Source organism: Dromiciops gliroides, chromosome 6 (genome assembly GCF_019393635.1).
Source record: "Dromiciops gliroides isolate mDroGli1 chromosome 6, mDroGli1.pri, whole genome shotgun sequence".
NCBI classification, from domain to species: domain Eukaryota; kingdom Metazoa; phylum Chordata; class Mammalia; order Microbiotheria; family Microbiotheriidae; genus Dromiciops; species Dromiciops gliroides.
The window spans coordinates 210,623,639-210,646,567 of record NC_057866.1 but is presented as its reverse complement, the minus strand read 5'-3'; the positions used below and the strand labels follow the sequence as shown (position 1 = coordinate 210,646,567).

General features: G+C 39.3%; 1 protein-coding gene across 15 annotated transcripts in view; it reads left to right on the top strand.

Moving 5' to 3' along the window:
* The window catches only part of SORBS2 (sorbin and SH3 domain containing 2), a 511,092-nt gene that overhangs the window by 207,662 nt on the left and 280,501 nt on the right, over positions 1-22,929 (top strand). For 3 of the 15 annotated variants that reach the window (XM_043970500.1, XM_043970501.1, XM_043970497.1), the window contains exon 1: positions 18,107-18,767. The exons of 2 other annotated variants lie outside the window; for them this stretch is intronic. The gene's annotated coding sequence lies outside the window, so the exon portion shown is untranslated. Of the gene's footprint in view, positions 1-18,106; positions 18,768-22,929 lie in introns of those variants that run through there. 10 more of the 15 variants (XM_043970503.1, XM_043970502.1, XM_043970504.1 and 7 more) reach the window with 8 other exon arrangements.

Below are 22,929 nucleotides of genomic sequence, written 5' to 3'. Positions count from 1 at the left end.
ACCTGCCCATTCCAGTGGTGTGCAAATTCAAAAGATTTTAGTTTAAATTATAGTACCTAGGACTTAGAGAGTATCTGGATTTTCAGTTGGCATTGATCCACCCACCTTTGTGATACAAACAAACAAATAAAGCATTTTTCTCCCCCCAGAACTAGAGACCTCTAAGAGACAAAATATCCCATTACATGAAACAAACCATGAATTCAGGTGTAATTGGCTGTTCTGGAGCAATAATGGTAGAAGGAGGGAAGCCATTAGCGATGAGAATTTAGGAACATCATATGTTAAATGGGAAGAGTCTTCTAGGAAAGGAAGTCTAAAGTTAAATAGGTTTTGCCTTCATAGAATTTTTTTTTGGGTGGGGCAATGAGGGTTAAGTGACTTGCCCAGGGTCACACAGCTAGTAAGTGTCAAGTGTCTGAAGCCATATTTGAACTCAGGTCCTCCTGAATCCAGGGCTGGTGCTTTATCCACTGTGCCACCTAGCTGCCCCTCATAGAATCTGTAAATTGCAAGAGAACTGGGTTTATCTCATCCCATCTATCCCCGAATGGGAATCCCTAGACAACATCCCCATCAAGTATTCATCTGCCCTTTACTAGAAAACCTTTAGTAAGGGGCAACCCTTGACCTCCTAAGGCAGCCCATTCTTGGGGATAGGGGGTCATAGAATAAGTTTTGTCTTTCTCACTTCATGTCTTTCCTAAATCTCCTCTTCTCCAAGCTAAACATTCCTAGTTCCTTCAACAAATAGGGTCTTCCACGCCTTCACTATCTTTGTCTCATTTCCCTGAATGCTCTTCATTTGACATTTCCCTTCCTAGACTGTGGCACCCAGAACAGAACAAAATGATGCCCTGTCATCTAATCAGGGCACACTAAGGCAGGAATATCACTATCCTCATTTGGGATATTATATCCCTTAATTCAGCCGAGGCTCAAATGAACTTTTGGGGAAGTTATATCACACTATTGACACATTGAATTTTCAGTCCACTAAACTAGCCAAATTATTTTTACATGAAGGCTCACCTCTGCCAGCTTGTACTTAGGAAGTACCCCAAGTGCTCAGCTTTACATTTTAGATTCAGCCCAACATTTTAGATTCAGCCCAGTATGTTGAGATTTTGATCTGGAGTAAGGAAGACCTAAGTTTTTGTTTTGTTTTGGTTTGGTTTGGTTTGGTTTTTGAGGCAATTAGGGTTAAGTGACTTGCCCAGGGTCACACAGCTAGTAAGTGTTAAGTGTCTGAGGCCAGATTTGAACCCAGGTCCTCCAGACTCCAGGGCTGGTGCTCTATTCACTGCACCACCTAGCTGCCCCAAGGAAAACTTAAGTTCAAATTTGATCTTAGACACTTGCTAGCCATGTGACTCTGGGCAAATTATTTCACTTCTCTCAGCCTCAGTTTTGTAACCCACAAAATGGGAATAATAATAGTACCAACTTCTCTGGGTTGTTGTAAGGACAAATAAGATAATATTTGTAAAACATTTTCCAGACCTTAAAGCACTCTATAACTGCTAGTTAGTCTTTGTATTTTATTACCTGAATATCTTGTAAATAAGCATACTGTATCCCAATCACTGAAAAAAGAATGCAGGTCAAGGACACATCATTGGGGAACTTCAATAGAGACTTCCATCTAAGTTAGCAGCAACTCATCACTGATTCAATTCAGTCCATAGATTTAAACTGTTACCAAATCATCTAATTGTACTCTCATCTAGCTCACATCTCTCCATATTATCTACAAGGATAATAATAGAGACTTTATCAAATGCTTTGCCAGTATTTAGATATAAGATAATTATTCTCCCAATCTACCAGTTTTCCTCTGGAAAACCAATGTTACTTTTGAATGACTTGTTCTTGATGAAGCCATATTGATCTTTACTGATGATCATTTTCTTTTTCTAAGTACTCACAGACAAGTACTTTGACAATACACTTAAAATTTTGCTAAGAATCCAAGTCAAACACACCAGCCTATAGAATCTCTATCCTCTTTTTTCTTTTAAAAAGTTAAAACAACACTTATCCTCTCCATTCTCCACATACTACTGACTCTAGCTCAGCAATCACATCTAAGATTTACACACACATACACACACACACACACACACACATGAATTAGTAAATTCAGCAGTAAATTAACCAGTTGATTCTACAGAAGAAAAATTTGTCAAGCTATCAATTTGACAGATTTTTTTAAAAACAAGAAATTTTGAATATTTATTGTGTATGTGTGTGTGTGTGTGTGTGTGTGTGTGTGTGTGTGTGTATTGGTGAAGCAATTGGGTTTAAGTGACTTGCCCAGGGTCACACAGCTAGAAAGTGTTAAGTGTCTAAGGTCAGATTTGAACTCAGGTCCTCCTGACTCCAGGGCCGGTGCTCTATCCACTGAGCCACCTAGCTGCCCCATTGTGTATTTTTTTTAAAAATGTATATGCATAACAAAGGTGCGTCAAAGTCACTCTATTTTGTCCTTTTCTGCACTTTATTTTATTCCTTCTTTGCATTTAATTTTTAATTGAATGCTTGTTCATATAATTCAGTCAGTAAACACTTCTTAAGGTCTTGCTATTTGTCAGACACCATGCTAAAAATGCCCGGATACAAAGAAAATCAAAAGACAGTCTCTGCTCTTGAGGAACTCACAGTCTATTGGGGAAGACCACATGTAAACACCAAACAAAATATATACAGGATAAATTATTGATGGATCTGGGGGAAGTCACTGAAATTAAAGGGGGGGGATCAAATAAAGGTTTCTTGTAGAAAGGGTGATGTTAACTGGAACATGAAGGAAGCTGGGGAAGATGGGGATGAAAACAGGGAGAATTCCAAGCACAAGGTTGCAGCCAGTGAAAATATCCCTAATTGGGAAATGTAGTTGCTTGTTTAAAGAACAGCAAGGAGTCTGGTGTCATTGGGTCACAGTACCTGGAGGTGAGAATGGTAAAAGGCAATTGGAATGGTAGGAGGGAGTTAGATTGTGAAGAGATTTGGATGCTAAACCAAAGGTTTGATATTTGATCCTGGAGGCCAAAGAGAACCATTGGAGTTTATTGAATAAGGGAATGGGGAAATATATGTATGGCATGATCAGAACTATACTTCAGAAAGATTAATTTGCATGGGGGCAGGGGTTAGGCTGTTGCTGCCATCTTGGTGATAGGGTTTGAACTTTCTTTGAGAGGTGATAAGGCACCACTGGCATCAATATGAAGGATGGGTTGACATTGTTGTTCTTGTTGTTGACATTGACACTGATGTTGTTTGTCTTTCATTCTCTAAGAGGACTATGACATAAGTGATGTCATGACTGGCAGTAAATTTTATATATATAATCTCTGGATGATATATGACACTCAGCTGCCCTTGTGGGTTGTCATGGGGAGAGAGTGAGTCAGCAAAGTTTTTGGGCATGGGAAACTGGATGGTGATATGGACAGAAATCATAAAGACAAGAGTAGGCTTAAGGAGAAAAGCAACAATCTCTATCACTTCTAGAATAAAATATAAACCCTTCTGTTTATAAAGGGCTATACAACCTGATATAAACCAGACTTTCCAGTCTCATTGGACATCACTACCCTTCTTGTAATATTCAACTCAGGGACACTAGTCTCTTTTCTCTTCCTCACACCCAGAGCTCCATTTCCTGACTCCATCATTTTTCAGTGGCTGTCTCCTTTGCCTGGTCTTCCATTCATACCCAAATGTCTGTACCTTATTCCTGTTGCCCTTTATAAATTTTGAATTGGAACTTGTGTCACATTCCTAATAATTGCTAAGATTTCTCAGGTCATTTAATTTGTGAATGGAAATATAGTCTTAAGAATCTAATAATAATAACAACCCACATTATATAACATTTTGTAGTTGTTTTTTTTTTTAAAGTAGTTTTATAGTTTATGAAGACATTTGTTTCCAATAACTCTGCTAGGTAGGCAGGTGCAAATATTTTTATAAAAGAGGAGTTGATCTTGGAAGCCCCTGATTAATTTCTCTAATTTCATAAGTTCCCCACCACTACTACCATAAATTTGATATAATTACATGGTATGGACTTCTCTGCAGAGATGTCTGAAAAGCACCTCCCCCGGAGGTAGACTTATACTCAGACCTGCTGAAAGGACAGAAGAAACTCCAGTGATTTGGTCACTGAGTCAGAAGACAATATAGGCTGTGACAGTCGGAGGGATATACCCCAGTCATTTTACAGAACAGGAAGCCCAGTTTCATGGAGGTTATGTGACCTGATCGTGATCACTCATATAGTCAGTGAGCATTAGAGACCCCAACCTACACCTTCCACCTTCAAATCCATTGCCTTTTTGATTGTACACCTCGGAATGTGCATTTTTGTATCTAAATGGTTTCCAGGAATGACTACCCAATTCTTTACTCTAGAGGGAAAAGAGCATTTCCCTGAATTTCCATTTAATTGTGCTCACTTGCCTCTTGACTTTGACAAGTGCTCCCATTCCGAGTCCCAGTCTTTCTCCAAAGTTTGCCAAGTTTCACCTTGTGCCTTCCTAGTTTGTTCCAGTGGTTCAGATGAAACCAACATTTTTTTTTAAAGAAATACCTCTTGCCAGGCTTTGTTTGCAAAACCTTGTGTGTTACGTTACTAATTCAATAATGTGATGACGGCAATGGGCAGGGCAAGCTGTTTCTGGAAGGTATGCTCTTTCATCAGGTACTCTGCCTCCGGCTCCCTGCCTGGAGTCAATGGAAGTCAGTGTTTCCATAAGAAACAATTCTCAGTGGAAAAGGTCACTGGGAGGCAGGCTGCCTTCCACTGCTCAGAATGACTTGTCTGCTTATGAGCACAAAACACAGGCCCGTGCAAAACAGCAGAAGATGCTTTTCTTTCTTTCAGGATTTCTTTTTAAGTATTAAAAAATAATTTACAAATGTTGGGGCAGCTAGGTGGTGCAGTGGATAAAGCATAGGCCCTGGATTCAGGAGGATCTGAGTTCAGATCCGACCTCAGACACTTGACACTTACTAGCTGTGTGACCTTGGGCAAGTCACTTAACCCTCATTGTCTTGCCCCCCCAAAAAAAAATATCTACAAACGCTGAAATTCCTTCCAAGCAAAAACTAAAAAATAAAACAAAAACTTTCCCCCCCTATATGCTTCACAGCATCAGTCACATTGGGTGTTTAATATATAGAGAGTTTGAAATATCTTAGCTATTTTTAAGCTTAAAGCTATTTAAGCTATTTTAAAAACTTAACACACTGCCCTAAGACTTGGGACATCCACTCCATGGATCATGCGCAAACCAAGGAGAAGATGCATGGCACAGCAGAGAGGACATCTCATTTGGAGTCAGGAAGACTCAGCTTTCAAATCTCACCTCAGATACTATATGACCCCGGACCAGTCACCTAAATTCTCCATGCCTCAGTTTCCTCAACTTTAAAATGAAGAAAACCATAGTTTTGGAACTGGATGGGACCTTATGAGCCTTGAACTTCAACACCCTTACTTTACAAAAGAAACCTATAGAAGTTCTCTTTCCACTGTGCCAGGCTGTCTCATAGATAAAAACAAAATTTAGTTGCCTTTTTTGACACCAGCATCAAGTTTTTTCACTTGACCTGAGACCAAGGACCTCTTAAATTCAAGGCCCAAACTTTATGTCCTTACTTCAAGCATCTGTACTCCCACAAACAGAAATAGACTGTAAATTCTCTATTCCTTAGAAGGTGGCTTCTGGGAGTTGCTGTGGCTAAAAATTTCTTTCTTTTTTTTTTTTTTTTTTTTTTTAGTAAGGCAATTGGGGTTAAGTGACTTGCCCAGGGTCACACAGCTAGTAAGTGTTAAGGGTCTGAGGCTGGATTTGAACTCAGGTACTCCTGAATCCAGGGCCAGTGCTCTATCCACTGCGCCATCTAGCTGTGTGGCTAAAAATTTCATCCATTTCTGGCCAGCTTTCTAATGTAGAGTATCTCCACACTTAGGTAGTATGTTGCAGGGGGTAAAACAAAGAATTTAAAGTCAGGAAGATCTGAGTTAAAATCTTGCCTCCAACACTATATGACTTAAGCCACTTAATCTTATTTAGCCTCAATCTCCTCATCTGTGAGATAGGGATAATGTTAACATTAAAAAATTGTATAGGGGCAGCTAGGTGCTTGACAGGGGGCAACTAGATGGAACAGTGGGTAGAGCACTGGCCCGGGATTCAGGAGGACCTGAGTTCAAATCTGGTCTCAAACACTTGACACTTACTAGCTGCTTGACCCTGGGCAAGTCACTTAACCCCAATTGCCTCACCAAAAACAAAACAAAACAAAACAAAAAAGTTGTATAAATGCTAATTTTAGCAAACTGGTCCTTAACAGAGATGTGATCATTATCAGGTTGATATTTTAAAGCTTTCCAGCTTGGAGGACCTGCCTGAACTTGTACAAAGCTGGGGTCTTTTCAACCTTACAACAAAGCATCTGATGAAGCCTCCAGGGGAGGTGAACTTGAAGGTCAAATAAGTCATTCAAGCTATTCCAATTGCAGCCAAATTCAGGTCTTAACATAGCTAAAACACAGATATCTTTCACATCTTGGGCAGGAAGCAGATGAGGACAGAGAATGGCTGCGGAGCAGCGGGGCCCCAAAAGTTATGAATTCTCTTTTCTAATCTCTGAGTCATCTTTGTCATTTGACTCAGGTTCCGATTCCATCAAGGAACTCAGACTTTAACAGACCACCAATGGCGTTGAAGAGGATTGTCTGAAGGAAGGTTTACTGGGGATGCTTCCTTACTGTGTTTGAATTCGGTGTTTGTAAAAGCCTCAGGTATTGCTGCCATATGCAGCTCGTCAAGAGTCCTCTAGGGGATGCCATCAATGGACTTGGAAGACCTGAGTTTCGATGTTCCCTCAGACACTTGCTGTGCAACTCTAAGCAAGCCAAGTCAGCAAGCATACCCTCCCCACCCACAAAAAAATCATCAAGCATTTACTTAGTGCCCCTTATATGTCAGGCACTGTGCTAAGTGCTTGGGATACAAAAAAAGGCAAATACATTCCTCAGAAAACGCACAATATGATTTGGAGTTCACAAATCTATTGGAGCTCACTGAACCCCTCTCAGCCTGTTTCCTTTCTTCCAATGGGTAAGTGACTTGACCTTTGTTAAGACTCAGCTTACTCATTTGTAAAATAGAAACAATAATAGCACCTGCTTCACAACATTGTTGCAAAGATCAAATGAGACAGTCTATGTCAAGCACTATAAATGTTGGCTATTAGTTACTAGGATCACTACTGCCCTTCTATTATTGCATTTGCATCAAGCATACCTCGTTTTATTGCATTTGCTTTATTGCATTTCACAGATATTGCTTTTTTTTTTTTTTTTTTTTACAAATTGAAGGTTTGTGGCAACCCTGCATCTACATGCGTCGTTTTTCCAACCCTATGTGCTCACATCGTGTCTCTGTGTCACAGTTTGGTAATTCCCACATTTCAAACTTTTTCATTATTATTATATCTGTTATAGTGATCTGTGATCAGTGATCTTTGATGTTACTATTGTAATTGTTTTGGGGCACCAGGAACTGTGCCCATATAAGATGGCAAACCTAATTGATAAATGTTGTGTGGGTACTGGCTGCTTCCATAACCAGCCTTTCTTTCTCTCTTCCTCTCCTCAGCCTCTCTATCCCCAGAGACAGAAGTATTGAAATTAGGCCACAGGGCAGCTAGGTGGCATAGTGGATAGAGCACCGGCCCTGGAGTCAGGAGGACCTGAGTTCAAATCTGGCCTCAGACACAACACTTACAAGCAGTGTGACCCTGGGCAAGTCACTTAACCCCAATTGCCTCGACAAAAAAAAAAAACAGAAAGAAAGAAAGAAATTAGGCCAATTAATAACCCTACAATGGTCTTTAAGTGTCCAAGTGAAAGGAAGAGTCAATCTACATGGCAATCTTCATCGTTTTCTTGCTTTGAGAAATTGCCACAGCCACCCTTGGCCAATCACCACCCTGATCAGTATCAAAGCAAGACCCTCTACCAGCAAAAATATGATGACTCACTGAAGGCTCAGATAATGGTTATCATTTGTAACGATTGGAATAATGCCACCTGCTGGAGACTTACTGTAGAAGAGTTCTGCCATGAAGCGAAGGTCTTTGAGGGCAAGACCCAGGAGTCTTTTCTTTGGCATCAGGAAGTGACCCGGGCTAGTGGGAGGAGGAAGGAAGAGACTGGCGCTCGCTCTGAGACTCTTTCCTCGGGACTCTGGTGGAGAAGGGAACTATAAATGCGCTCTCTCTTTAATAGATAGAAATCTAGGCCTTTCTCTCTCTCTTTATCAAATTCTTATTCTCCTTAATAAATGCTTAAAAGTCTAACTCTTGCTAAAGCTTATAATTTATTGGCAACCACTCATTAGATATTTTAGACAGTTTAGCTAGAATTTTAGCCCTTAACACATTTTTTAGTAATAAAGTGTTTTTAATTAAAATATGTATATCATTTTTAGACAAATCCTATCGCATACTTAATAGACTACAGAATAGTGTAAACATAACTTTTATATGCACTGGGAAACCCCAAAAATGTGTGTGACTTGCTTTATTGAGATATTCACTTTACTGAACTGGTCTGGAACTGAACTCACAATATCTCTGAGGTTTGCCTGTATGTTTTATATTAACATGATTACCTTGAAGATTTACTTTTGTTTATTTTGGGTTGCATGTCCAATTTTTCAAGGTAATTTTGGATTCTAACCAGGGTTAAACTCCCTGAGAGGTCAAGGAATTCCTTTCTGACTAGCTTGTGGTTCAACTTGAACTTTGTGAGTCAGTGATGACTGGTGACCTATAAGATTCAGCCTTTACTTCTCATGAATTGGTTATGACTGGTTTGTCAAAACAGTGTAGCCCTTCCCAGATTGCCCCTCCCATCTCCATGTCATTGCTAAGCATAATGATACGGTTTCTCCTTGATAATTATCCATATCAGTAACATAAACAACATATATACAGGGCCAAGTTATAACCTTAAAGGTATTTGTGTATTTTAGGTTGTTGTTAGGATCCCAGCGCTTTCTTTGATAATCAGTTCATAATTCAAACTTTTTCATAATACAGAGAACATTTTAGAAATATTTTATGAGTTAGCTTGCACTCAGTGCTTCTTAATTTTTTTCCTAGATGAAAAGATACTGAAACACTGACTTTTTCATTTAGCTGTATGCAGATGTGAGAATAAGGGGGTGAGGATGGAGAATCCTCAGTCCAAGTATTCAAAGGGCTGTTGTAGGAAAGAAGAATTAGCCCCAGAAGGCAGAACTGGGAGTAGAGGATAAAAATTTGAAAGATTTAGGATTGAGTTTCTGGGGGGGAAAAACATCCTAACAAATAGAGCTATCAACTGACCGATCAGTCAACATGAATTTATTAAGTGCCTATTATATGCCAAATATTGTGAAATATGCTGGAGATACAATGATCAAAACCCCCCAAAAAACAATATTTCCATGTCTCAAAGAGCTTACATTCTGAGGAGAAAGCCATCCAAAAAACTGGAATGGGGGAATAAAGGAACAAGTTTTTTATGAGATGTCTCCTGTATGTCTCCAGCCTCTGTACTAAGCACTTAACAAATATTATCCTATTGCTCATCGGAACAACCTTAGGAGACAGCTCCTATTATGATCATTCCCATCTTACATTTGAGGAAACAGAGGTGAAATGACTTACTCAGGTCACATACAACTAGGGTCTGAGGCCAGATTTGAATTTGACTCTTCCTTACTTCAGGCCCAGTGTTCTATCTACTACACCACCTAACCAATTTGTAATGATATAACATATGTGTATGTATACATGCTCAAGTAAAATAGCATTGTCTTTTAATAGTTCTTTTCAATAATATTTAAACATTTTCAGGTTAAAGATATAATTCTTCCATAGGAATGAGCTGCCTTAGAAAGTAGTGGGTTGGGAGCAGCTATGTGGCACAGTGGATAAAGCACCAGCCCGGGATTCAGGAGGACCTGAGTTCAAATGTGGCCTCAGACACTTGACACTTACTAGCTGTGTGAACCTAGGCAAGTCACTTAACACTCATTGTCCCACGCAAAAACAAACAAACAAAAAAAGATAATAGAAAGTAGTGGGTTACTCCTGGATACAGGTCTTCCAATGAAGTCTGGAAAATCACTTCCTAGGTTTATTGTAGATGGGAGTTTTTTTAGTCAGACTAAATGGCTACTGAGGTCTCTTCCAATCTCTGTGCAAGTGAAATGGATATGGGGCAGAGATTGTAAGCATGCTGCAGGGGGCACCTATTGACTTCTGACTCCCCCCCGCCCCCAGCTTATTTGTTTGGTGGTCATGATGGTGAAAGGAGCAGAAAAAAAAATTCATGTTAGATAGAAACAGACTTGGAGCATATTAAGAAGGATAGCTTGGGGCAGCTAGGTGGCGCAGTGGATAGAGCGACAGCCCTCCAGTCAGGAGGACCTAAGTTCAAATCCAGCCTCTGACACTTAACACTTACTAGCTGTGTGACCCTGGGCAAGTCACTTAACCCCAATTGCCTCACTAAAAAAGAAGGAGGAGGAGGAGGAGGAGGAGGAAGAGGAGGATAGCTTGTAGACCAGAAGCCATCAAGGATATGAAAGACAATTAAAAATTTAACAAAAAATAGACCCAAGGTAGGCTGTTCAAGTAGTGAGAGATAACAAATGGACACAATTTTTAAGCCTAAAATGATGTGTTGGATTCCTAAGGCCAATGGCTGCCTCCTCAAGGTAAAAAACAAAACAAAACACAAACCAAACCACTTTTGAGAAGATGCCCATTTCCTTCCCTTTTCATCAAGGGGAACTTTGATGAGTACATAGACCATTCTTATAAAGACTTCCTGGAAGTAATAAAGCAAGCAGTAAGTTCATAGCTGCTGATATATATTAACTATATAGATATCTACCACTTTTGTACTCTTCCCCTCTTGGAGGGAGCTTAAGAATTCTTTTCTGCACAGCTTTACAATGATGTCCCCTCCAGCATCAATTTCCTCTGTAAGTTTCCAATCCTGACTTCATCTTTGTAAATCACCACTGCTATCAGAGATAGTAAGTAGTGCATCCAAATGTGAAGGTCTCACTATTGTTCCTGTTAAGAACAGATTGTTATTAAAAAACAAAAACACTAGAAGAACCCACAACTTTTCTCATTATTTGTCATCCTCCTGGTTTCATCTATAAATGCTCTTGGGGTAATCAGATAAGAATAGAAGCCAAACTCTCTGCAGTCTCATTTTCTCTTCAAATGCTCAAATGAAGTGATATTTCTCACAAATTGTGTTGTCCTTTTCCATACAGGTTGTTGTTGTTTTGGGGTTTGGGGTTTTTTGTGGGGTTTTTTTGGTGAGGCAGTTGGGGTTAAGTGACTTGCCTAGGGTCACACAGCTAGTAAGTGTTAAGTGTCTGAGGCCAGACTTGAACTCTGGTCCTCCTGAATCCAGAGCCGGTGCTCTATCCACTGAGCCACCTAGCTGCCCCTCCCTACAGTTTTGCAAACTAGTGTGTGCTCTAAATTAGTGTCATCATGTCTCTTCACTTGGCCAAAGGGGTATTTGTAAACTAAGCTAAAACTGGGCTTTTTAAACTTTGACATTGCAGCTAACTTTTTGTTCAGTCATTTCCAGTTGTTTCCAATTCTTTGTGACACTATTTGGGGTTTTCTTCACAAAGATACTGGTATGGTTTGCCATTTCCTTCTCCATATCATTTTACAGATGGAGGCAAACAGGGTAAGTGACTTACCCAGGGTCACACAGCTAATAAGTATCTAAGGCCAGATTTGTATTGAGGAAGAGGAGTCCTCTTGACTCCAGGCCCAGTGCTGAGCCACCTTGCTGCCCCCTCACTTTTATTTTTGTAATGACATGCAGTTTGCCAACCTCTATGCCCTCTATCACTCCTTCTGAAATATTCATGGTATACTGATGTGATGTTTCTGCACACTTTAGAACTGGGTATTAACCTGGGGGTCCACAAATAGATTTCAAGGGGTCTGTGAACTTGAATGGGAAAAATTACACTTTTTCACTAATTTGTAAATGAATTGTAGTATTTCCTTTAATTATGAAATATTAGATATTATTCTGAAGAGGGGTCCCTAACACTTCACCAGAGTACCAAAAGGGTCCCTGACATATACACACAAATATTAAAAACCCCTAAGTAGAAGTATGGTAGATTTTTACGTTAGTGGACCCAGGCTAAGTCACTGAATCTCTCTGGAGTTTTTCTTATTTCTATCCCAAATTTCTCTCCTGAAATCTCATCTCCACCTATCTGCTTACAGTGGGATTTAACTAGCACATACATCCATAATTTTACTTGTTTTTCTATGGTTAGCATTTTTTTCTTAAAAACAAAATAGTAATATCTAGAGGATAAGTCTGAAAAATAAATGTGAAGACTTTCTAATTAGAACTGGCAATAAAGGCATTCAATTCTTCATTTATCAAGATGTGAAGAGGGGAAGGGCAGCAAGGCACCTCCCCTCACTAATACAAAAATCATTATAGCAAATTCTTATACAAACTATATTATATTTTGTTCATATTGCTATTAAATGTTAACATGCAATATATATTTAAAATAGTAAAAACAGCAGTTATGGCCAACACATTAATCCTTATTCAGCACTAGCAGTCCAAATAAGTAATTCAAAGAGGGAACAGTTGTCTTGGGACTTATCAAATTTGAGATACTAATAAAAATGGGTCTGTTTTGCTAAACAGTTCACATAAATTTCCAAGCCTTAATGGCTGTTAAATTCATGTGTCTTAAAAACCAAACAGACTTTGGTCCAAACAAATGTCCTGTTAAAATCAGAATTCATTCTATTTTCCCATACTCACCCATCCCACTCCCCTATTTCTGTAAAGGGCACTTCCAATCCTTCAAGTCTTCCAGATCTTCAACCTCTACTCTTGACTTTCACTTAGTACTCCTATCAAACCAGTTGCTACATTTTCAGTTTCTGCCTTCTTCTCTCCACTTACAGGGTCACATCCTAATTCAAGGCTTTAGCTCCTCTCACTTGCACCATTACACTAGATTCATGATTGGTCTCCCTGAAGCCAGTTTTTCCAATCCATCTTCCATATAGTTGCCAAATTGATATCCCAAACCATCTTGCCTTACCATGACCAGAATCTCACCATCATACTACTTTCTCAGGTATTTCAAAACTGTGTTGCCCATGGCATGCCCCTATTCTCATTTATGTCTGGTCTTTCCCTATTAGAAAGTAAGCTCTTTGAGGGCCTGGACCAGCTTGATTATTTGGATTCATTTCCCCAGCCTGGAGCAAAAGATGGAGTCCCAGACTTGGGAGTCCGATTCTCCTTCAGACCCTTCTAGCTATGTGATCCAACCCCCCAGGAACCTGATTTTTCTTATCTATAAAATGGAGATAACAAGTAGCACCTACCTCCCAGGGTAGTGAGGAGGGCAGAATGAAGTAACACGTATAAAGGGTTTTGTAAACCTTAAAGCACTTTATAAGAACTAGCTAACACCATTATACATGCTAGCTTATCATAAGTGCCTAATAAATACATTTTTTTCATTCTATTATTCAAGAAGTAGCTCTTTATAACCTTTAGGTTAAAATACCCCCCAAAATCGTCTTTAAGACCTTTTAAAATCTGTGGGGCTACTACATGGCACTGTGGATAAAGCACTGGCCCTGGATTCAGGAGGATCTGAGTTCAAATCTGACCTCAGACACTTGACACTTACTAGCTTGTGAGGAGACCTTGGGCAAGTCACTTAACCTTCATTGCCCCGCACCCCCATCTGATTCCAGCCTTTCTAGATTTATATTATATCTCCTCCCAAACTACATTTTAGCCAAATTGACCTTTCTATTACTAATGAACAAATCCCATCTCCTGTCTTTCAAGTTTCGCACAAGTTGGTAAGGCTTTTCCTGAGTCCTCCAGTTGTTTTTGCTCTTTCCTCCTCCTCCCTCCACCCCCCCCCCTCCAGTAAATACTTTGAATTTATTTTGTTTTGACTTATCCTTGGGCAAGTAGTTCACTCCTCTCTCCAGGGAGCAATTGCTTCACTTTTGTCTTTAGCACCTAGTAAAAGGACTTAGCACTCAGTAGGTAAACAATAAATTCTTATTGAATTAAATATGTAAAATGAGGAAATTGGGCTAGATGACTCTCAAGTCAATCTTTAAACACTAAATCCATGATCTAGAACTGTATTTTCCAACATTGTTTTTGCTGCCCCATTGTGTCTACTCTTGCCTTGAGATCACCAAATGCCAAAACAAGTTAGGACTTTAATTGGTGGATCTTTTGAAGGTGTTCATAGAATTTCTGTTTTCTTCATTCTCCATGTGGCTGTGGGTCTGTCTGCATGTGTTCATTGTGATCATTCTTAGGCAAGATGACAAATGCTTGCTATGAAATGTTGTTACTTGTTGCCTTTTGGCATTCAATAAAACCAACTCTGCCAAGCCTTTTATTCATCTCTCCAAAGAGCACCTGAAACATGGGGAAGTGTGTGTGTGTGTGTGTGTGTGTGTGTGTGTGTGTGTTTCAGTTATAGTGAAAATGACAAAATGGTTGTGGTTTAGTTCTCCTAGCTGTCTGTCAACCTAGTTGGTTCATCTTGGGCAGAGATGAGTGAGATGGGGAAGGGGGACTGAGAATCATGCCATTTTTAGAACATGAACAAATATTAATTTAATTCTCAGTCCTCTAAACCTTGATGCACATTCAAAAAACATCAATATACCTTACTGCTTTCTTCCATGTATTTGAACAGTTTAGATTCAATTAAAAAAGCAACTCCCATAGAACACTGGAAAAATGCCAGAGTTATTTGAATTTTACTAACCCTTGAAAAATTTGAAGATTTTGCTTTTAAATATTTTTATCTTGATTGGTGAATTATTTTGAACTTGCCCTACACTCCTACATGTTCTATGGAAACCCTGGGTAAAAAGTTCATCTGGACTCAAATCTGTTGTGACAAAAATTTTAAATAGCTTAAAAGCAATTATGTATTTAGAAAATAGAGAACAAAGAATGGCCTACTAACTAAAATTAATATTTTAATAAATATATATAGGGACTTTATTAGTCTGTCAACATTAATGTGTGAAGAGTAAGCCTAACTCATTGTAATCAAGTATCTCTTTAAATTCTCCTACAAACCAAATTTCATCTAGATACATTCAAGGTTAGAGGACAGTGAGCATTTTGGGAATTTGGGTGGGGTCAGACCTGTCATTTAATGATCGTAGGGAACTTCTGGTATGGACTCCCTCTCTTCCAATACAGATAATCATCTCTTTTTAGAGTTGACTAGGATATTGAAAGGTTGGGCTTCTCCTTATGGGACATAGACAGCCCTTGAATTGAGCTCCTTCTTCCTCAGTCTGGCCCTCTCTCCACTGTACCATACTGCCTCTTTTTAGAAAATAACTGCTCACTACCTTATTTCCAAATTGCCTGATGAATCAGAAATAGAATTATAAGAGTATCTTGAAGTTCTTTATTATTGTAAGAAATTTGGTCTATATCAGACAACCCTTAAAGCTATCATGAAACTAACCAACAGCAAAAGGAATGATGACACACTGAGTTATGTCAGGTCATGCTTCATTTAATCGTTTAGACACAGTTCCTATCCTCAAAGAATTTATGGTATATGCAGCATCCACTCTGGGCTACCTGTCCCCAACTTTTGTGAACACTCACAGGTTGGATTTCCAGAGGGTGCCTGCTACTCTCAGATTCTAGGAGTTATATGTGAATCAAATTCCTTACTATTATACCTCACAAGCTCTCACCAGGATGCTTCTCATTGACAGCCAGACACAATTGGCTCTTAAGAAAGGCATTTGCTAAGATGGCATAATAAAAAAAAACAGTGGGTACAAAACATTTTCCCCATAAACCTGAGACACACATTTCCACAAATACAGTATTTCTTCCAAGTGTCAATACAGACTTAGAGTATGATGATAATGAGGCAAACCTATAAGGAAGGCAACTCACTCCTCCAATTACTGCAGAGCCTCAGTATCTCTTCTTTCCCAGGGGAGTTCTTGTGAAAGTCCACTGGGGTCCCTTTAAATTCATCAGAAAAAGGTGTTCACCCTTCATAAAGGACCACCAGATGTTTACAATTTGCTAATACGTTAACATTTTGTTATTTGAAACCTTCCATATATGCCCTCTTCCCCTTAGGAGATGAACTCCTGTGATCAGGGACTGTCTTACTTTTCTGTTTACTGTATATTTGCAGCAGTTAACACAGTTCTTTGTACATAGTAAGTGCTTAATAGGTCCTTTTTTAAAAAAATTCATTAATCTGTGAATGTATCAACTAGGGTATGGGAAGAGGAGGAAGAATGCCCCCTTCCCTAATATAATAAATAACTTTGGCTTTGGAGTCAGATACCTGGGTTCAAATACTAAATCTGCTATGGTTCTACTAGTATGTCTTACCTGGAGATCCCCATTTCATAACCTGTAAAATGGCCTCATGGTTTCATCCAAGTTTAAATCCTAACATCTTCTAACCTAGGATGCTCTTTTGTATGGAAGATTACATATATACATTCAGAAAAGTGTGCTACATGGTATATTCTATTTCAACAAATGTCATTACAATGAAAATCTCTTTACTTTAGAGTCTCAGATATTGGCTGACATGATTCCATCAGTGTTCAGTAAGGGACCATTAGTAGAATTCTAATACCACTAAAGTACTAGGGAAATGCTTTGGAATTCCTTGTTCAATAATTATGACAGTGCTGAAGGTCTTCCCTGGGTACCTTATCTCGATGTGTGTTCTAGAGGACTAAACTAGCAGTTGAAGCACAAACTCTGGATATTCTCCATACTAAGCAGGGAAAGATACAAGTATCAAGCCAGATCACACAGTGTGTGTCAGTGTCCAGTTGTCCAGTTCCCAATCTAATTGAGTTTGGAACATTGGCTATCAGGTGATAAATTTTTTTACTATGCCAATTCATTGTTCCCTAAGGCATAAAGAGGTTGGGACCCACATTGGTGAATCTCTTGAAGTATTAGAATAAGTTAAAAGATTAAGAGTAGACTGTGGGCATCTGGGTGGTGCAGTGGATAGAGCATGCAGTATAGAGTCTAGAAGACTTAGCTTCCTGGGTTCAGATCTGCCCTTAGATACTAGCTGTGTGACCCTAGGCAAGTCACTTAACCCTGTTTGCCTGATTCCTCATCTACAAAGTCAGCTGGAGAAGGAAATGGCAAACCACTCCAGTATCTTTGCCAAGAAAACTCCAAATGGGGTCACAAAGAATCTGACACAACTGAATAACAACACGACTAGATAGGGTTCAACTTTAAATTCATTACCTCAATTTGAAGAAGAGGTATTTAATTTATAAGGAAGGCTTAAAATCAATATATAGTCTGAATATTGTTAATTTGGTTTGGAATGTTTTTAAGAGGCAAATAAATTATAATTTATTAAAGTGTAACTTGTATGTATTTTAAATTGCGATTTAGCATAGACGATTTGAAAGATTAGAAAAATCATCATCCCAATGATAAAAACCTACCAGAAACTTTGTTACAAAATGTCCTACAATATTCTATTGTTACTATTTAGAGATATAAACAAATAACAAGGCTGTGTTTCAATTTAAGTGCTATCGGAGCACCACAATTAAAGAAGCATAATTAGCTACATTTGCCAAACCTTTTTTACATTTAATCTGCAAAGCAACTACAGAACCTGTTTTTTGACAATGTGTTTCCAATTAGACTTTCTACAGTGATTTGCATACTATTAACCTGGATAGTTTAGAGTAGGGTTTCACCGCCTTAGTTTCACATTTAGCATCTGCTCATTATTTAAAGGGGGGAGGGGGGGAGTTATCCTTAAAAGCCGGAAAATCAGAGACGACTTGTACTCTCTTGTGAAATACTGAGAAAGACAAAAGAAGCCGTACAAAGAAGGGGGGTGGGGGGATGAGTAGTTTTATAAGAAAAGAAATTAACATGCTGTGTTGGTGAGTTGCACATGATCAACCATGCTTGCTGGAGAAGGCTGTCTGTTGGGTGTTGCTATGGTTACGAAAAGCCAGTGGAACCCAATGAGCTGTCTGCAGGACCAGCCATTTTACTTATGGAAAACAGCGTGATATTATGCTGAGCTTTATCCTGGAAGGATAATTTTTTTTTTAAGAAAACAAAAACAGGGAAAGAAACTATTTGGGAAAAAAGGGAGAGATGGTCGTCCTGAAGAATAATTCCTGCAGCTAGGAAATTCCTTGCAACTTCCACTGGAACAGGCTGCTGCCTAGCTGGCCCCTGGAGCTGTTCTGAGGGGGTGGAATGCAGTGTGATAGTGCCCGGACTGCCTCTCTGCTATCAGCCAGTGGGGAAGGTTTTTGTCTCCTGACGGGCTAGGTTTCTCTGCAATGTTATCTGCACAGCTCACTAGCTGCTCGTCCTGAAAGCCAGTGACCCAAAAGTGGAGGGTGTCGCCCTTTTTCTCCTAAGGTCCTCTGCTGGACTCTCTGAAGAAGCAGGTGTATGTATTTGTGGTTCATAACGCAGCGGTTCTCAGCTTCTTCCCTCGCTGCCTCCTAGCAGATCCTTCCCTGCTAGGGCTCTGGAAGCATAGGCAGGTGGGGGGGACCGGGATCTTCTTCCAACGGGACTGCTCCAGGACGTCAACACTTGTTTGCCCAAGGTAAGTAAGGAGGCATCTTTAAATAACAAAAACAAAAACCCCAAATATCAGGGCTTTTAAAGGAGAGCTGCTTTGAGCTAAACTCAGCTGGAGTGGTTTATTTTAACTTGGCAATTGCTATTTGCAGAGAAAAACCTTTTAATTTTCCCTCTCCCCATAAAATGGTGTCAGGTACAAAGACTCGTTTCATTAAGTTTTTGTTACATAAATTGTATGATGAAATGAATTGGCAGTTCTGGGTCTCAGGACAGAAAGCAAATATTTGCTGTTTTAATGAATTGTGTTGACGTGTATTTCTGGATCGTCTACTTCACCAAATGCCAGGGGTTTTCTATACAATAGGTTCTTTTATTTCTTCCTGTGACAGGAACTAAGAGAAATGACTGAGAAATTCATGTGTGTATGTATACATATATACATTTATATATGTATGTATGTATGTAACATCTAGAACTTGTGGGCTTTTTATTCTAAAAGCTTTCTAAATCAGCCCACTTTCATTGTAACATTTGCCTACATTTGCTTGGGTTGAAGCTGCCCAACCGCTGCAGTTCTCTATGTAGGTCAGAAGAGCAAACATTTTCCCCCAGTTGTTTTTTCACCCCTTGGTCTAAATGATTTGGGCTGGTTTGGGGGTACTTTTCCTGGGAAGACTGTAGGTTAAATCAGGAGCGGCTCACACCTCCTTTCACAGATATGCATACCATGCTAGCTGAGAGGACAACACACCCATTGTGTTCCTCCGTTTGGAGCCCAGGGAAAGAAAGCAAGTCCTCCACATGCATGGAGGTCGGCACAGCCATAGTATGTGGCAGTTGGCTGTTTTAAAAATTGCACAATCTCCCTGGCAGATAGGTTTCAGAGATAGAGAGTGAAACCCACAATAAAGCGCACCCAATACAAACACCTACGGACATCCAACGCGGATGTTTCCTGGTCCCTGCTGCTTGCTAACAGCACAGACTTTGAATAGCAGCCTGAGTTGCAACCAGCCCGCGCCCCCATTCCCCGCGCCCCATACATACACGCCCTCACCCCTTGATGAGTAGTTCTTAGATTTATGGTCTCTGTGGGGTTGAAACAGGTCAATCAAACCACCATCCCTGACACAGAAAAGGATCAGATAAGGTTTAAAGCATGCTTTCAAATGTCCATATTCTGACCGGCCTTATTAGAAATCTTGTTTAAAACCTGAAATGGCCATTATTGTCTCGGTACTCAAAATGACAGCCCCTAAACCAGGAATCTTTGGAGACACTGTTAATCAGCTAATAAGGAATATGAAGAGGACAGATTTCTTGGCTCTGTTTATTTTAAGATATGCCAATTATATTGAAAGAAGTAAAATCATTTGCTTAAGGCAGATACCCCACATAGTATTTTTGAGAAGTAGGAGCTAAAGTCACTTACTCCCCAAGCAAATCATTGTCAAGAGCCCCCTCAAAAAAAGAATGAACTGTGATCCCCTGGTTCAAGGGACAGAGAGTCTGATTGTCCAGAGCTATTTGTCCTCAATATCACTACTTTTCCTGAAATGAAGATGTAGAGGACTCGACCCAAAGACAAGCATATACACTGTTTTAATGACTAGCAAATTATTGGAAAGTATCCACTATAAAAAAAAAAATGAAAGAGGTTCAGTTGAACAGTTGTGGAGCTGAGTTTCTCATTTAAAGATCTGGAATTTTCAAAGGAAATCTAAGGGGAAAGATTTATTCCTTAGTTAAAGGAGACAAATAAAAACTCCAGCCTAGTAACATTGTTCTGTGTGTATGAATGAGAAGCTTTGGCAAAAGCTACTGTTGTGTTTTTAGTTCCCATCTAGAGTGCTTTTATCCAAAGAGGGATCCTGAGAATTAAAGCAAGAAAATGTCTACCAGGAAGAAAATGTTTTTACATTGTTTCCTTTTAGATGACATGGAAGAATAGAATTTGGATCGAGGGCAGGTATGTTAAATAGGATTTTTGTAAGATTGTCGACCATAGGCACAGGATCTTTATCCTATTGGATAATGGAAAGTTGTTCGGTTTGGTTTTTACATCTAGCCTTTTTGGGTTTTTTTTAAACTTCTTATTCAGGTGAAGAAAGAATACTTGCATGCAGCATCTGAAGTTGACCTACCTGCAGGGCTTTAGTCATTCACAAAAAGTTATAAGCTCCTGCTACTTACAAGAAACTATGCTAAGTACTTGGTGAAGGGGCTGAGGTTGGGAATAGGGGGATATAAAGATCTACTCCATTTAAATTTGCTTCACGAATGTTAGCACTGGGGAGAGACCTTGGCAGATAATTTCAATTCAGCCTCTTCATTTTGTAGATGAAACTCATACATGGAGAGGGTGAGAAGGGGGAGTAACAGGGGGATGGGACTGGGACATTTAAGACTGGAGAAATTAGTCCCCAAAAAGTGATGTGACTGATCAAAACCACATAGCCTATTAGGGGGCAATTTCATATGCTTTTCATAACCTCATACTATCTCCCATCTGGTGCTACTCTACCTTTCCAGTTTTATCTCATATTACTCTCCAGTCAAATTAGACTACTCTTCAGCTCCTAAAGACACACACTGAATAATGCCTTCTCTTGCTTGCTTCTCCTGCTGATATCCTGACAATCCTTAAAGCCCTATTCAAACCTTCTTCCTTGGTTTTTTTTTTTCTGATCTCTCCTTGTTGGTAGCAAACTCTCCAATGGGCATAGCATGATTTATCACATGTAAATATCTGTGTGTCACCTACCTACTAGGCTGTAAGCTCAATGAAGACAAAATTTTCTGTTCCCCAAATATAATACAGTAAGTGCTCAATAAGTATGTGTTGAATGTTGAGTTACTAGAAAAGTAAGATATGTTTCTTTCATTCAAGGAGTTTAAAAATACTGGTTTCAGGTGTCCACTGGTTGGTCTTCAAGAGAAAAACGGGAGAGCAAAATTCTTCATTGCATTCCTGTTTTCTTTCGCCCAGCCATATAAAGTCAGTACCAAGTCATCAGTGATCAGTGTAGTTGGTCATTTTTAAACACTGTTTATCTAGTTACTAATATAAATACATATGTGACTCAACCTCAAAACAGTCATCCCAATGCTTGACCTCATCAAATGCCATTCATTTGAAAACTTCTGAGCTCTTCAGTGAAAAAAGGAAAGCAATCAAATGAGTCTACACTTGTAAAACACTGTCGACCTTAAAGTATTACATAAATGCTTGTTGTTGTTTTAACAGAAATGGCCAGTCAGTCAGCCTTAAAGAGATGGGAATATGCAATTCCCTCCTTTCCTTGAAAAACTCGGTAATTGTGGTGGTAGAATGTTGCATATGCTTTCAGGCTTGTCCAGTGTTATGGTTGATTTTGCTTGTTACCAAGGAAGCTTGCTGGAATGGGGTTGAAATGGATAGAGTTGGGCTTTAGTATATCTGGGATTGATGGCGTGGGAAAAACAAAAGGCATCAATAAAATATTGTTTTTATAGAACAAAAACCGAGGAAGCCTTTAATTTCTTCAAAAGAAAAATATGACATGTGGACCATAATTTTGACCAGAGCTACAGTCCCACAATTTCTCAAAATATTTTGAGGGCTATTGGACTGTACTCCAAGACTTTTCCTTCTATTTCTATCCTTACTTGCTAGCACAAGAACAGAGAACACCAAATATCAAAAAGTATTTTCTTGGACTTTAGTTGCTCATAATTTTCTTGTAGTTTTTAAGCACTTAGTAATTTGTAACATATGAATCAGGTGGCTGGCCTTCATTCTCAATCAGTCAATAAATATTAAGCACCTACTATGTGTCAGTCACTCTGCTAAGCTAGGGGAGTACAAAGAAGGGTAAAAGACAGTTGTACCCTCAAGGAGCTCACAGTTTAATGAGGGAGACAAAAATGCAAATAACTATTGACAATATAGCTGTCTACAGGATGAATTGGAGATAACCAATAGAAAGAAGACACTAGAATTATACTGATGAACCTCTGGATGATTATTTGGCCATTCCTCCCCTCCGACCTGCTTGAATAAGCAGTAGATAGCAAGAACAGGATGAGATTCCCTAGGATGCCTCACTGGCCTACATCCTGACATTTAAGACTCTCCACAATCCTACTCCATCCTAGTTTTCCAGTATTATGTCATTTTGCAGCCAAAATGGAGTTCACTTTTA